At 38.8% G+C, this 15,528-nt stretch overlaps 1 protein-coding gene across 2 annotated transcripts in view; it reads right to left on the reverse strand.

Annotated features, from left to right (window-relative positions):
• Window positions 1–15,528, reverse strand: part of LOC125147204 (opioid-binding protein/cell adhesion molecule-like) — a 1,066,615-nt gene that overhangs the window by 152,600 nt on the left and 898,487 nt on the right. The window lies entirely within an intron of this gene.

Genomic DNA, 15,528 nt, shown 5'->3' on the forward strand with positions numbered 1-15,528 from the left:
AGAGATGTGTGAGCCAGGTCATGTTACAACATATCCAGGATGTGAGGATGGTTTTCTTGCTTCTGTGATTAGCAAGCATGTCACTTACCCTGAACAGGGCTCCTAAGTCTTAAAAAAAAAAAAAGCTCTCCTTTACTCTTGAGTCCTAAGCACCATATCTGCCTTTCCCAAAGTATGTGGAAATGGCATTTGGCTTAAAAAGGGTAACAAAATGAATCCATAGGAATTGGTTTCCCATTGAAATAACAACATCATAAATGGACTAGATTGCTTCAGAGGAATAGCAGGCTGCCCTCCCTCGGCCCAGGTAGCAGAGCTATAGCTGGTATTTTTGCTCACATAGATGTCTCCGGCACACCCACCCCTTGAATGGCTCAAAGTTCCAGTAGCTGCCTCACATTCCCTCCATGCTCCCTCTGCTCCCTCTGTCTGATATAGAACCTATGTAGACAGCATTTAGCATTTATTGAGGCGCTATCCTTTTGGCTAAATATAGAACACAAGAAATGTCTACTCAAAGTGTTTGATAATATATAAAATCAAAGAAAGAACCGATATGCCATTTAGTCTGTGAAGTCTAACCTGTTTTTCCTTCTATTCTTCTAGTAACTTTTCCCCAGCTACCCTAGTTTTTGAACAGCTTGATTTAGACTTCTTATTACTATTTCTTTTCATAACATACCATATGCAAAGATAGTTAATAACAGAGGCATTTTTCTTATTGTTGAATATGAATAAAGCTAAAATAAAAGAGGATGATATCAAGGCACTTAAAAGAGACTATATTTAACCTACTTAGAAGGGCTTTCAACATATGGTTCACATACATCTGTTTGCCCTGTGACGATTCAAGGGCTCCTACTGGCCTCTTATGCTTGATTTCTTCCTGCCAATAACCTTCTGAATAGCCCCAAACTTTATCAGAACCAAGGCAAAGAGAAGAAAAGATCACATTCCAATCACGGCTTTGAGATCCTAAAAGGTTTTGTGGTTAGTATTGACAGTGACTTTTAAAATAAATGATTAAGACCAAGGGCTGAAAAGCATGAGGTTTACATAGAACATAGTGACAACAGAGGAGGTAAATGCTGTTAAACAGAAAGTATATGAAGTAGGACCTGGTTACAATGAATCATACAGAATGGATGTCTTCACAGCTGCAGAATCTTTGAGTTTGTATATATAAGATACAGCATATTTGGATAAAACACACAAGGATAAAATAAATATAACAAAAATATGCTTTATAAATATGCACATGTGTGTTTTATTTAGCATGTTAAGTATATGCATGTTAATGTTGCAGAATTTTCTTTTACTCTATTCACATACCAGTAGGTATATATATTCAAGTTTCTACCTGGAATAACTTCTTGTTCCTTTACCACTTTCCTTACTTATTTTTCTCTTTTCAGACCAAGCGTAAAGGTCATATCTTCCATGAGGCTGGTTCCAACAAGTCTTTTTCATTCGTGGTTTTTACCATTCTTTCATTTAACAAATAGTTATTAAACATATACCAGGTATCAGGCATTGTGCCAGGGGCTTGGATATACAGGAGTGGAGAAGATCCTAGCATATTCTCTGCCCATGTGGAATGCATAGTCTAGCTCACCTCTTCCCCCATGTCACAGTGTGCCAACCTCTTTTTATACCTGTCACTTTTTATCACCATTTTTAATGTGTGTTTATTCCACCTACTAGATAATCAATTTCTTGATGTGGAAACAGCTTTTTCTAAAATTACCACTGCATTCTAATCCCTGTGTGCTACCCAGAACGTAGTAGGTCTCAATAAATGTGTTGAAACAGAATAAAACTTAAAAAAAAAAAGAAAGCTGAGGCATGGGAAGAATATAGAAGCTCAATATTTCCAATGATTAAAATAATTTCCCAGAACACCATTTCTATGAACATGAAATTGAATATGCAACTAATAGTCACCACAAAAACAAGTATCAACATATTTTATTTAAGAAAAAAAACTCTCATTTCAGCTTTAAGCAGTGCTTAGAAAATTTCATCAACACATTGTAATATTAATCAAGAATAAGCTGGTACATAATGTTTGGTGTGCCAAAAAATACATTTACACTATAATTTGTTTCTTGGAGAGGCCATGGACAGAAGTGCAATGAAAATGGTCTGACGCTGAATTTAATACAAATAACTCCCTGATTGATTGTCCTTTATAAATTGAAATATGAATCATTTACTATTCCTTCTCCCACAGTTTGGTCAATATTTGTGGGCATTTTCTAGTTTCTTTTTTATACTGAAGCCAACCTTTTAAAAGATTTTCTTCAATGTAACTTGGTTTACACGTGAGAGGTTGTTCTCTCCCCTTTCACTCAGAACCAAGTTTCAAGCAAGGAGGCTTTACTAATTCTGTGATCAATTTCATTGTTAGTCAGCAGGTAAAAACCTGAGCCAAGCACAAACCAATGGACTCTTACTTAGAAGAAGAAGAACAACAACAACAACAACAACAACAAATGACAGAATCACATTTCACTTTCCCAGGCAGACTTTGGTGCTTCCCACTTATTTCATTACCAAAACGTTAACTTGAAGAACCCACCAAATACCTACACCTAGTTGTATGTAAAGGAGTCTATAGTCTTGATTTATACGTATTTTTACACAAATGGGATCATTCTGTAAGTATTGTTTTGCAACTTATCTTTTTAAAACTTAACACTATTACTATACCATCTTATACAACAGCATATATTCTTTTAGATAGTAATATTGAGCTATGACCTATTCAAATATTCCCTTTTAGGTGAACCTTTAGGTTATTCTCAGAGATATTCATGGATCATCTCAGTCAATGTTTTTCAAACTTATAAAACTGAATAATCACTTTTTATTTAAAAATGAAATTTTATACAGAATGTAGTAGGTCAAAGTTAAGTTCAGGGCAGGAGTGTGTGTAGGGTCTGGACCCCACTGGCTAAGTTTGGGGGTTTCTCCCTAAACAGCTCTGCCCCACATGCTACAGCAACAGCTTCTGAGGTATCCTGACCCAATCCTTGTGCTCTCACAATAAGGCTTGGAAAAACTAAAAGACCAGGACAGAAAGTCTAAGGATTCTCTGTTCTAAGCAATAAAGGTATCTGACCAATTGGTCCAGAGGTCAGTAAAGATGTTATTGGAGTGATTATATTTAAGCTTCCAACTTGAGATATTTACAAAACTGAAGACTGGAAATGACAACTAGGGTAACATTCAGGACATAGTCTTCACATATGGTAGACTGTGGAAGGACCAAAGGCCAAAGCAAGTCTTTTCAGCTTTTCCATGTGGAGGTACCTCTCTTAGTATTCAGGATGATGAGTAGCAGTAATTTATCTGATATGAGATGAACTGTAAGAAAAAAATTAATTGCAACAAATTTGTCTTCCAAATTATGTTTTCCTTAGGCTAAAAATAAAGTGCATTTTCAACTCCTACACACAGCAACTGAAAAAAGAGCCAGCAACACTGATATATGATGTATGATAGCAAGGAAACAATATGGGACTATATTCATATTCTGTTAAATGAGTAATAATGAGTAGGTAAATACCCCAGTTATTATTTTCTATAATGGGGAAATTCCTCAACTTTTAAATGCAAAACATACTCCACAATTCTCAGTGACTTATATCATTTTGCACTTAATAGTTAAGTAGAAAATACCTGCTGAATCAAATAATTAATTTTAATGAAATTTTGTTTTCAACTGTATGTAATATATACACAAATTGTATGTCATATATAATTGTATGTAATGCACACATGTATTAAAACAATGTGAGGGCATTAGGTACTATCCAGAAAGTTGATCAAAAGTTGATGGTAAAGTGATCTTTTGAGCTTAAATATTAAAACAAAAAATTCTGTAGCGTGAACAACTGTCCATAAACTATCCTCATATGAACATGATTGTGAAATAGGCCTTTCTGCTCAGACCTTCTGCCTCCTTTTCCTGCACCTTTACCCCCTCTTCTTATCTCATGCCTTCCTATGAGAATGCTCTGTGCGGCTCCCATCTGCACCCGGATATATAGGGCTCCCCACTTTGAGACTCCACCTAAGCTTTCTTAACAAGACACTCCCCCATAGTTGAGTGGTCTCAGATTTTCAGGAACATCCCAATTTTAAAGTAATCAATCTTACTTTCACTAGCAGTACACTCATTTGTCAAAACACGTGTCCTGATTAGGAAACATGACTGATATTTCCATACTACAAAGTTATCCCTCTCTCCTTCATATCAGCTTACACCTCATCAAAGTACCATTCATTCCAGAAATATAAGTAAAGAATATCTAATGGAATTAAATCTTACCAAGTGGAAAATAATTTTACCAAGAGTGATAGTTGTAATTTTAGGAAGAGGCATACTGAAAAGCCATGAGTCTCTAATTCCAGAAGATCCATATTGGTCCATGAAGACTTTTCTAGTATCCAATTACACCTTAACTCACTGTGAATACAAACAACTCATTATTTTTTTCTGTTTTTTTTTAAGTTTCCTCATATGCTTTTTCTCCAGATGAGATATGGGTTGTGAACATCTGTTTATAGGTATATACAAAAAAAGAAACTACAAAAGACCATGGCATTTTGTTTGCAAACAATAGTTACATTGTGGTATGTTACTGTATTGATATTTTTCTATCTTCATTAATGGTCTGAATCATAAATATTCCATGCATTCTCTATTCCCTCCAGGCACTGTGAGTCATGTCTACTCAGAAAGACACTGTTCTCACAGGCTGCCACTCACAGCTATTGTGAGAGACAGACACTTCAGCATTCACTATGCAAGTGTTTACTGAATTCACAAACATGAGACAGCTTCACAGAAACACAATCTCAGTGGAGCCTTCTGCACAGATGTCAGATTTCCGTAGAAGCCTCCCCAAGGCACACAGACCCACAATGGACTATTTTTAGGCCTGATAATTAATATTGGAGGAGAAAGGGAGGAGGATGAAAATGTAGCTCTAGCAAAAAACCAATTACCATCTATACAATATATTCTCACCTACAAGACGTGTTATTTTCAAAGAAATAACAAGAGAAACTTAGCTCAAACCTATAGATTTTTATGCTACACCTCTCATGAAGTATACATTTAATTCTCCCCCTGAAAAAATCTAGAAATACCTTGGACTTATAGGTTAATATATGAAGCAAGTGTTATACCAGTGTGCATTCTACTACTACAAAAATATGTTTGTTTCTAAGTCCCAGATAGCAAGAGTTTACTTTCATCAGACATAACGAATAATCATGATCAGAAGCTGCTACCACAGAGCCTTGGTAATGCCTTCCTACTCCTTCGTATGGGGTCCCCAGTGTCTCACTTTTAAGACATTTTCCCATTCTCTACAACTTCATTAAAATTAGTCTTGCCTGTGAAGACGTTTGCATTGTCTGCAGATCCATCCACATCTATTAACTAAGGGCACTTCTGTGCCACGTAAATTAAAACCACTCCACGATGAAATGTAGAACAATCTTAAGGTCTGTTGGAGTCCAGAATTACAGTGGAAGGGATGGTAGAAACCCTACTGTGGCCAGTGTTTGCATATACCAGTGTGCTCATGCCCTGAACCCATAGTTAAGGGCTGGTGTCATGGAGGGAGGATAGTTGCATCATGGAGACACCATGTTCATTTATGAATTCAACTGTCTTTTCAGTGTACCTCTCTGTTTTATTTGGGATGATTATCCTTTCCTTCTTGGAGATCAATGCTCTCCTCACTCCTATAAAATTTGTACAAACTTTAGTTTTTTTCTGACAGCTTTTCCTTTATTTCCATCAGAGCCTGCTCTTTCTCTGGCTGCCACAGAAATGCTAGTGTAGGACAAGGATCAGTGTTCTTCTTCCTAAATTTACATGTCCAACCTAGATTTTGCCAAGACTTACATTTGTATCTTCGCATATCTGCCAGGTATTTCCCACTGACATACTGTTGAATCTCAAATCAACACCAGCAAAACTGACCATAATACCTTTTTTGTGCTGGCATCTCTGTAGCTGGTGCTACAATGCCCTCAGTCACTCCAAATCAACTTGCACATGTCTTCTGTGGCTCTGGCTCTCCTCCACATCCTGTGTATCACCAATTCAAGCAATTTTGTTTCCAAAAGAAGTTCAGAATCCATACATACATCTTTATCTCTACCATCACTACTGTGGTTCAAACCCTTATCATCATTGGACAACTGAAGCAGCTTCCTAAAGTGTCCCCATTTTCACATTCTCCAGTTCATCTTCCATCTATGAGAGAGATCTTTCTAAAACATAATCAGAACAATGTGATTGCTCAACTTAAAACCTTCCAGTGGCTTTTTATCATCTGAAGGATACAATCAAGACTCCTTAGCATCGTATACAGCCTGGTCCCTGATTTTCCTTGTAATCTCACATATGCCTAAAGACTGTCATCCTTCCTGGTAAACTGAACTGTCTGAAGGTAATTTCATAGATGTTGCTTTTATTATCTCTTTAATTTGATCATGCCACCCTACCTAACTCAATCACATCTTACATCCAGACTTAGCAACTATCTTTTACCCTGTAAGATCCAGCTCCAGGATCCTTCCCTGATAGAGTTCCCCTAACACTCGTGATGCTGTCCCCAACCTCAGTGGTATAATTGCAAGTGCTATAATCCACTGCAAAGCAGACTCCATCAGAGCAGGGACTTTATCTTGTTCACCATTGTATACCCAGTGCCTAGAATTCTATGCTCCATTTCTGACAGCGAGCATTTCCAAACACTCATTTAAAAAACAAGGTCCACAATGTGAAGATAAGCAATAGCTCAGATTCATATAATATGTTTGTCCCATGCTTCTATCTTCAATGGTTAAGAGAAGCTCCTAAGAGTAATTAGGGAAAATTGAAGAGCTTCACTTTGGGAACCAAATTAATTCTCTTGCTTGTATTTATTTTCCTACAAATGTTGGGAAGAATTTGTGCTTTTGCTTGAAGTTTTCCTCTTATTTACTCCAATGTCTATCTGTCCACCTGTAACCAAAAGAGGCCTTTGGACCTTCTCCCCCAAGATTCAGTCTGTGGTTCTCTGTTCCCATCTCACTCCCTCCTGAGTCACTTCCTTCACACCCATAGCTGCACCTATTACTTCCTTGCAGATAATTCCAAATTCAGTTCCTGCACTGACTATCCTTCTGAACTTGGGGCCAATTTTCTAACTGGAGGCCAAGCTGCTGTCCTGAAGGTTCTATTGTCAATTCAAAGAAGACACTAACACAAGATTTATCCTTTCCCCCCAAACTACCCCTCCCTATGACTTTCCTGTTTTATCTGATGGCACCAGCATTCTGAATCATTCAGCCTTGAAAATGCAGAATCAACTTTGTCATCTTCTCCTTCTAGGCCTCCCACATTTAATCAGTAACAACCACCTTTTTAATTAATATGGATGTGGAGAAATTAATGATGTTTTCAGACATGACAAGTAGTTTGGTTTAAGGGATGTGCAGGATATGTTAAAACACTGATGAAAGGTAAAACCAAAATACTAGAACAAAACCAGCTGCCATACAGCCTTAAATTCCAAGCCAAGGAACTGGCAATTCTTTTGAAAGGAAACTTTGGAGGTGGTGAGTATACTAATATAAGAAATGAGTTTTAGTAAAAATTAATCTGGTCTAGGCATGCAGAAAGGTTGGGATGGTGGTGGTAGAGTGCTATTTAAAGTTTAAACACAAGGGGCACCTAGGTGGTTCAGTGGGCTGAGCATCCAACTCTTGATTTTGGCTCAGGTTGTGATCCCAGGGTCGTGGGATCAAACCCCACGTGTGGCTTAGCGTTGAACATGGAGCCTACTTGAGATTCTTTCTCCCTTTCCCTTTGCACCTCTCCCAGCTCATGCTCTCTCTTACTCTCTCTCTAAAAAACAAAAAAACAAAAAAACAAAAAAACAAAACAAAAAAAAACCCAATAAAATAATAATTTCAAGCACAAAGGATCATGGCTTTAGTTCCATGGCTCGGTCACCAGCTGTGTGACTTTGTGACTTTGTTAAGGCAGAGTTTCTCTGAGAGTGTCCTCTCTAGAAATTAATTGAATAATAGTTATCATAGGAACATTCTGTGGGTTAGAGATAGTGCACCCAAAAGTACATACGATAGTGCCAGCACATTTGAAGCACTAAATAACTTGTCTTCAGGGCTTCAAAAATTATTACTACTCACCAGGAGCCTTCCTTGATTTCTTGATGCTTTGGCCTTCAGCTCTGGCTGCAACTTAACTTAGCCCCAAAGAATGATGAGACTGTTTCTGGACACTTTCGGCCTCAATCAATGTTCTATAGGGACATTTTGTCTGCTCCCTTCCATTTAGGCCACAAGCTCCCTGAGGGCAGAGTCATGGCTTGTTCATCTCTAGATCGACAAAACATATTCAGCACCTAACACATAGAAAGATCTCAATATGTATCCAATGAATGAATGAATGAGCCAAAGTCCATAGTTGGACTTTCTCTCCTAGTGACTGGCATCCTTTCAATGCAGTTAGTAATGTTTATGACTATTTGAACATCAGTACACTTCTCCAGTTTTATGAACACTTTTGAGTTACCCTTGGCACCTGTAAGCAGATATTATCTGGTACTTGGGTCCTTTTTCTTCTTCCAAGTGCTTTCAAGTACACTTTGAAGCTGTTCAAATTGGCAAAAGGAATTTCCTCTTATATCTTCAAGAAATAAGGTAATAAGAATGCTTCAGTTCTATTTACATTAAAAGTTAATGTCTTTATTTATTCATCTACTTTTATGGATCTATTGTGCCTTCCTAAATCCATCACCAGCTCTTTGGCTTTCTCTCTGGACACAGTTGCCCTTGCTCAAGCCGGATATATACATAGAAATGCGTAATTAGCAGCCCTATAAAAGGCCTGTTGGGGAGACACTCTTCCTGTTCCAACAATGACAGCTGTCTCAAACCACCCAGATGGGCTCTGACTTCCCTGACCTCCATGGGGCTATCTTCAGACTTCCACTGCCTGCCTCCTTTTGTCTGAGCATCTTCTTTCACAGGATAATGACTGGCTGATTTGGCTTTGTAATTTGGGGGATAAGGCAGGAAGTCAGAGCCTTTCCTAGAAGGGCTGATCCAAGCAGACAGGCCAGCACCACCCCCACCACCTTCCCTTTTCTTTGTTCATGAAGCAAAGCCACTTTACAGGGATCCTTGTGTCAATCTCCAAGGTTTTTCCCTTTCCTGTTTCTGGAACAATGGGACTATGTCTCCAACCAGGAACCAAGCTGGAGTTGTTCCTTAGCTTAGGAGGAAAAAAAAAAAATAGAAAAATATGTTGAGAATTGGAATGAAAGAAAAAGCTGCAAGTAAGGAAAAATCTTTTAGACTTGGACTAAGCTTGATAAATGAATGAACAGAAGAATATCACCTTTTTATCTACTATTTTTATTAATACTCTTAGATCCCATTATGAGAGACAGTGTGCAGAAATGGCTTCCTAGGTGTTTTCATCTGTCAGGCTTTAGTTCCCTAAGGAAGAGTGAGGTAACTTGGAAGAAAGGGTTACATTTTGACTTGTAATGGAATTTTATTTTCAGGCAGACTCGAATTTTAATTCCAAATCCCATCTTTAATTAAGTAAGTGACTAAAGTTACCAGCAGAGTGCTTGAGTCACCAGTAGATACCCAACAAATGCTGTTATTATTTATAATATCATGCTGCTCTTATTGTTAACATTTTGAAGATTATAACATGGCCAGGAGGGGAATATCTTAGAAGTCAATTAGCCCCTTACCTTTTATCATTGTTGCCAGAGAGGGAGGTGTTCTCTGGAATGTTGGGTTACCCAGCTTGTAAACGTTTGGCATCATGAAATTTTGGGGTTGCTTCTAGGGCTTATTAGGGTGTAAATATACACAATACAAAGGTCAGAATATTTCCCAGGGTGCTTTTCTTCCTGAATGGCAAAATACTGTCTGCATAAACAGTAAGAAGGACCCAATAAATATTGATTGGGCTGAATTGAGTTCGGTAAGTTCCATAGCCTCTGCTTTTGTCTCTGATGCTCATTATAAGGAACTGGTAATAGAAGTTCACAAGTATATACTTTAATCACACAAAGAATAAAGGCACATCCTTAAACCACTTGCTTTCCTGAACTAAGGACACATCATACATTGGTGAAGGACATGGGTTCTAAAGTCAGATGTGGCTTCCAGTTCTGACTTTATGATCTCATTATCTGTGCGATTTTAGGTAACGTATCTAATTTCTCTAAATTCTAGTTTCTTTTTCTGTGAATCAACATGACTGATGGTATTACCAGAAGGATTAGATAAAGACTTATCAGAAGGGTTAAATACACCAATTGTGTATAAAATATGGACCACAATCCTTGGCAGGAAGCAATTGTTCAAATGTATTCTATTTGTTTGACTTGTTTACGCCATTATTGATCTATATGTGTTTTTCATAAGTAGCCAGCCTCCTGCATCTTCAGATCGGCATCCTGCTCAGAGACACACTGCCACGTCTTTTTTTTTATAATTCTGACCAGTCCAGGGATGAGGGACTGATATTTTTATTTCCTCCTTACATTGGAAGCTGTTCAAGTCCTGTCACTGCAGCTTGTTTTCTTGATTTTAATTAAGTAAGGCTTTACAGTACTTACTTCAGTAAAGCTCAAGTAATAGAGAAGAGGTTAGTGGTTGAACCTGGACTCCAGGGTGTTAGTCCCAGCTTTGCTGATGCTGCTGGGCAATCTAGCTTGGCATCTTGTTGTGGAGGAGAATTAATAAAAAATGATTATATCACTCTTCACAAATATGATTGCAGCAGAAATAATCAATGATAATAATGTAGGGCTAGAGCTTCTGGAGGGTAGACTACCCCTTATCAGTGGGTGTATTCCTGGAAACCAGCCCCTCCTGAGCCCTCCTAAGGGCTGCCCGGCCTTCAGTAGGTGTCTGGGTATTCCAAATGAATGTGCAAGGAGTTCCTTTGGCCACTGCTAAATAGTCACCTCATTCTTGATTTTTCCTGTTCAATTACAGATCTCCATTCAAGTGACTTCTGACATGTCTAGAATCTTTTTTTTTTTTCTCATCATTATCCCCACTACAGCCTTGGTTCTAGCCTTTATTAGTCCTTTTCTGGAAAATTGCAAAAGGCTTCTGACTGATCTCTTTGTCTTTTGTGTCACCACATGGTAAGCCCTCTTTCATAGAAATGTGACACTGATAATTTTATAAGCCAAGAGCTAAACTTGTGACTTCTCTCTTTCTCTCTTTTAATGTTTATTTTTGAGAGAGACAGAGCACAAGTGGGAGAGGGGCAAAGAGAGGGAGACACAGAATCCAAAGCAGGCTCCAGGCTTCAAGCTGTCAGCACAGAGCCCAACGTGAGGCTTGAACTCACAAGCTGTGAGATCACCAAATGAGTTGGAGTTAGACGCTTATCCTACTGAGTCACCCAAGTACCCCACCCTGTGACTTCTCTAATTCAGATTCTTCACTATTTTATTGCTACATGCAGAATAAACCCCAAACTTTGTTTTAATTTTTTTTAATGTTTATTTATTTTTTTGAGAGAGAGAGACAGAGCCCAAGTGGGGAAGGGGCAGAGAGAGAGAGGCAGACACAGAATCCGAAGCAGGCTCCAGGCTCTGAGCTGTCTGCACAGAGTCCGACACAGGGCTTGAACTGGCAAACTGTAAGATCATGACCTGATCCATTGTAGGACACTTAACTGACTGAGACACCCAGGCACCCCGAACCCCAAACTTTTATATGGATGGTATGCAAAGGAAAAGTGCCAAAGATAACTACCAGTTGGTAGTAACTCAGTGTCATGAATTTAATCCAGTGGTGTAACAAAATAAATTTTATTTTTATTCTCTGGTCCACTTTAAAGGAACTGAGAATCAGAAAGTTTCAGAGGGAATTTTTGAACTCATATTGTCTAACCTTCAAACCTGTACTCTTTCCACCAGAACTTCAAAACCATCTGTGACATTTTTAGCTTCACTTCTTCCTCTGCTTGCCTTCTTTCTCCCTGTGGTGGAGCCATTCTAAACAATGCACACTTACTCACCAAGATATTAATATCCAGCCTTCCATGCCTTTGCACAGACTGTTGTATGCCTATCATACCATTACCCATCATCCTTTCTCATTATGCCTCTATTCCCACTCCTCCTTGAAAGGATCAGTTGGAATGTCACCTCATCCAGAAAACCTTCTATTAGGTATATTAACTGCTCTTAGTTCTGTGCTACTTTGCAGTAGGAATTATCCTATCATTCATACCTCCCATTCATATTCATATGCATATATGCTACATTATCATTGCCTTTGTTTACGTGTAGCCTGCCCTCATCTACTCAATGCCTGGGAACTGGCTGATCTGTATCCGTATCTGTAATGCCTGGCCCAGTAAGGGGTATATGGAAGGTACTCAAATCTACTCTGACTGCACGATAATAAAGCATTAATACCATAAATTCTTTTCCTTGTACTGACACTTGTCTGTCTCTGTAGCAACCATCACAAAAATACATTTTTCTCCTTGTGAATTCAGGTTCGGTTAACATTTTTCAAATAAATATAACAAGAAAAAGGCTAAATCAGCTCTATATGAATCAAACAATCATGCATGCACATGAGAATCAATTACTTGATATCCCAGTTTCCAAAGGAAAAAAAATCATAGACGTGCTGGCATCCAGCTAAATTATGAACTAGATGAAGCACACCTACGACCACATCCTCAAGCCCCCTGTCAATAATATAACAAAGTGCTGGCATCAAGGGGGGATTTCTTAGCTATTTCTTAAGATCATGCGCTGCCACAAGCACTGAAGGAGTCACACTTCTATAATACAGATATCTGGCTGGAACTCCCTTGCCAGTTGCTTTTAGCTAAAGTTTTCCCAACACAAGGTGATAGATGAAAGCTCTGTCAGTTTGACCCTTCAGCTGCACATCTCCAGGCTTCCCATCTCCATTGATGCCATCATTTAAAATAAAGCACACTGAAAGGAAGAGGTTGAAACCATGGAAAAATGCAGGTATTCCTATCATGCTATCTCAAGGGAGAGTGGGCTATCAGAGTGTGGGGGTGTGGAGAAAATAAACTCAGAGAGAGGAGCATCACCAGTGACCGCCATTGAAAACTACAGCTAAGGCAGGGAAGACAGGGTGAGGAGAGGCTCTGCTGCCTGTGTCAATACTTGCAGCCAAAGAAACCACATCATTATTTCTGAAGGAGACTCTGGTCAGACATTTCATTTGAAAACTGTCATTTTACAAATGTTTAATTACTTCTCAAATGCAAAGGATGACTGCAAATTTGTGATCTGTCCTGCAAGAAGCTATCAACCTCAACCTCCTTGAGTCACTGGAAAGAAAAACATTTTACATAGAAAATTAAAGTGGTTTGATCAGTTTGTATTTAAAATGATTTTTCTGTCTTCCCTATGGCTTTGTTCTCTGATCTGATCTATACTTCAGGGGAGATTTCCCAGTTAAAGACCCCTTTCACAGCCAGATACAGCCTCTCTGGTCCTGCTGATTTCCTGCCACGTCCTCAAGATTTATTTTTGTTTCTGCTACATTCCTAAGAAATTACATGAAAATTAGGTTCTGACTTTAATTAGGAGAACTCTGTGGTGTTTCTCTGGGCTTTTTGAAGGCGTAGTCCATTTTGGTTTTGCATGCAAAGCTTGAAGCTATGATCGTTTTTAATGGGTTTGGTTGTTGTTTCTAACAATGTTATGTGTTCATTTTCATTTGGCAAATATAACTGAATAATTTGGGGTCTGAGATTTAGCCCCAGAGGTGAAATTAAGTGAGTGTGGGAAAATCCTCACAAATTCTGACTCCTCTGGTTTCTTACCTGGAATGTGTCCTTACCTATTTCCCTAACCAAAATCTAGTGCAATTAACTCAAATCCTTTCTTCTCTATGCAGCCTCCCATGATAACTGGAAATGATCATGTCTCTACTGAATTTCATAACAGCTGTTTTTCCAGAATGATTTCATGGTATATTTACTGCTTTTTTTCCTTCTATTCCCAATTAGATTTTAAGTTATTTGAGGACAAAATTTTATCTTATGATAAAGCATGCAGTAGGTTTTTGAAACCCAATGTTAAATTAATGAAAGAAAAATTTCATCAAAGTATTTATATTGTGATGGAGGTGTGTATGTAGATAGAGGGGGAAGACTACAATTTGAAGTGGAGAATGATCACTATTCGAAGAGAAAAGCCAAGTGTTCTACAGATTCAAATGCAAATATAGTAATGTAATTAGAAGAACCAGTAATATGTCAAGGTTTGGGTGACCAACTGTCTGGGACTAAAAGATTCCACAGGATGGGGTACTTTCATGTTATCACCGAGAAAGTCCCTGGGAAATCTTCATGGGTTCATTGACCAACTCAAGGATGAGGCTTACTTACAAAAGGAGTGGGAGGAAGAATCCCACTGGGAATACAGCTTGTATAAAGCCCTAGGAGGATATTACAGGGCTTCTTTGAAGAAGCACTGAATAGATTGGTTTCATAAGCATAAACTGTGTTCAAGTATATAGTGGGACATAAGCCTAGAAAGGAAGATAGGCTCTGTAAAGACAGATCAGAGTAAGAACTTCATAAATCCATTCACCAGAAATGGGAGACATGGAGAGCAGGAGGAGGGATATTTGCCAACAGTTTATGTGGATTGGTGGGCAGCCCCTTTCTGACACTTCCCTTTACCATTATCGTAACACCAACCCCTAATCCTTTCCATGTTTTCTAGAGAGAAACAGTGTTTCGGTGTCTATCAGCCATTAGAGAACTGGTTTCCCTTTCTATTCAAAAAGTTTCAAATTCACTAAGTAGATTGTGATGATGGGCAGGTAAGAGAAATTGAGGATGACAGTAGATCTTGTACGAGGCACATTGTCTGGAAAGCTAATGGCTTGGGGCTGGCATAAACCACTCTTATTCATACCACTTGGCTGCCCTCCAAATGGGCACCTCTGAACATCACAACAGGCACTGCTGTTTACCTGTTTATTGAGGAGGCCAACATGCCATGTTAGGGGCCAGGATGTCTGGAAGCCAGGACTGGAAAGAACTACTGCTTATGCAGAATAAAGAGTCTCCCTTTAGGAAAGTAGAAAAGCCATAGCCCAGAGTTGCTGACCTCGACATTTGATAATTTATACTGTCAAAAAAGTGTGTAATTATTTCCTCCAAATTTCTCTATGGCTATTAAGGGCTATGGTAGCCAGCTGTTTACATGATTACTGACATCAAAAATAGAATTAGGGGCGCCTGGGTGGAGCAGTCGGTTAAGCTAACGACTTCAGCCAGGTCACGATCTTGCGGTCCGTGAGTTCGAGCCCTGTGTCAGGCTCTGGGCTGATGGCTCAGAGCCTGGAGCCTGTTTCCGATTCTGTGTCTCCCTCTCTCTCTGCCCTTCCCCCGTTCATGCTCTGTCTCTCTCTGTCCCAAAAATAAATAAACGTTGA

The sequence above is a fragment of the Prionailurus viverrinus genome, chromosome D1 (assembly GCF_022837055.1).
Source record: "Prionailurus viverrinus isolate Anna chromosome D1, UM_Priviv_1.0, whole genome shotgun sequence".
NCBI classification, from domain to species: domain Eukaryota; kingdom Metazoa; phylum Chordata; class Mammalia; order Carnivora; family Felidae; genus Prionailurus; species Prionailurus viverrinus.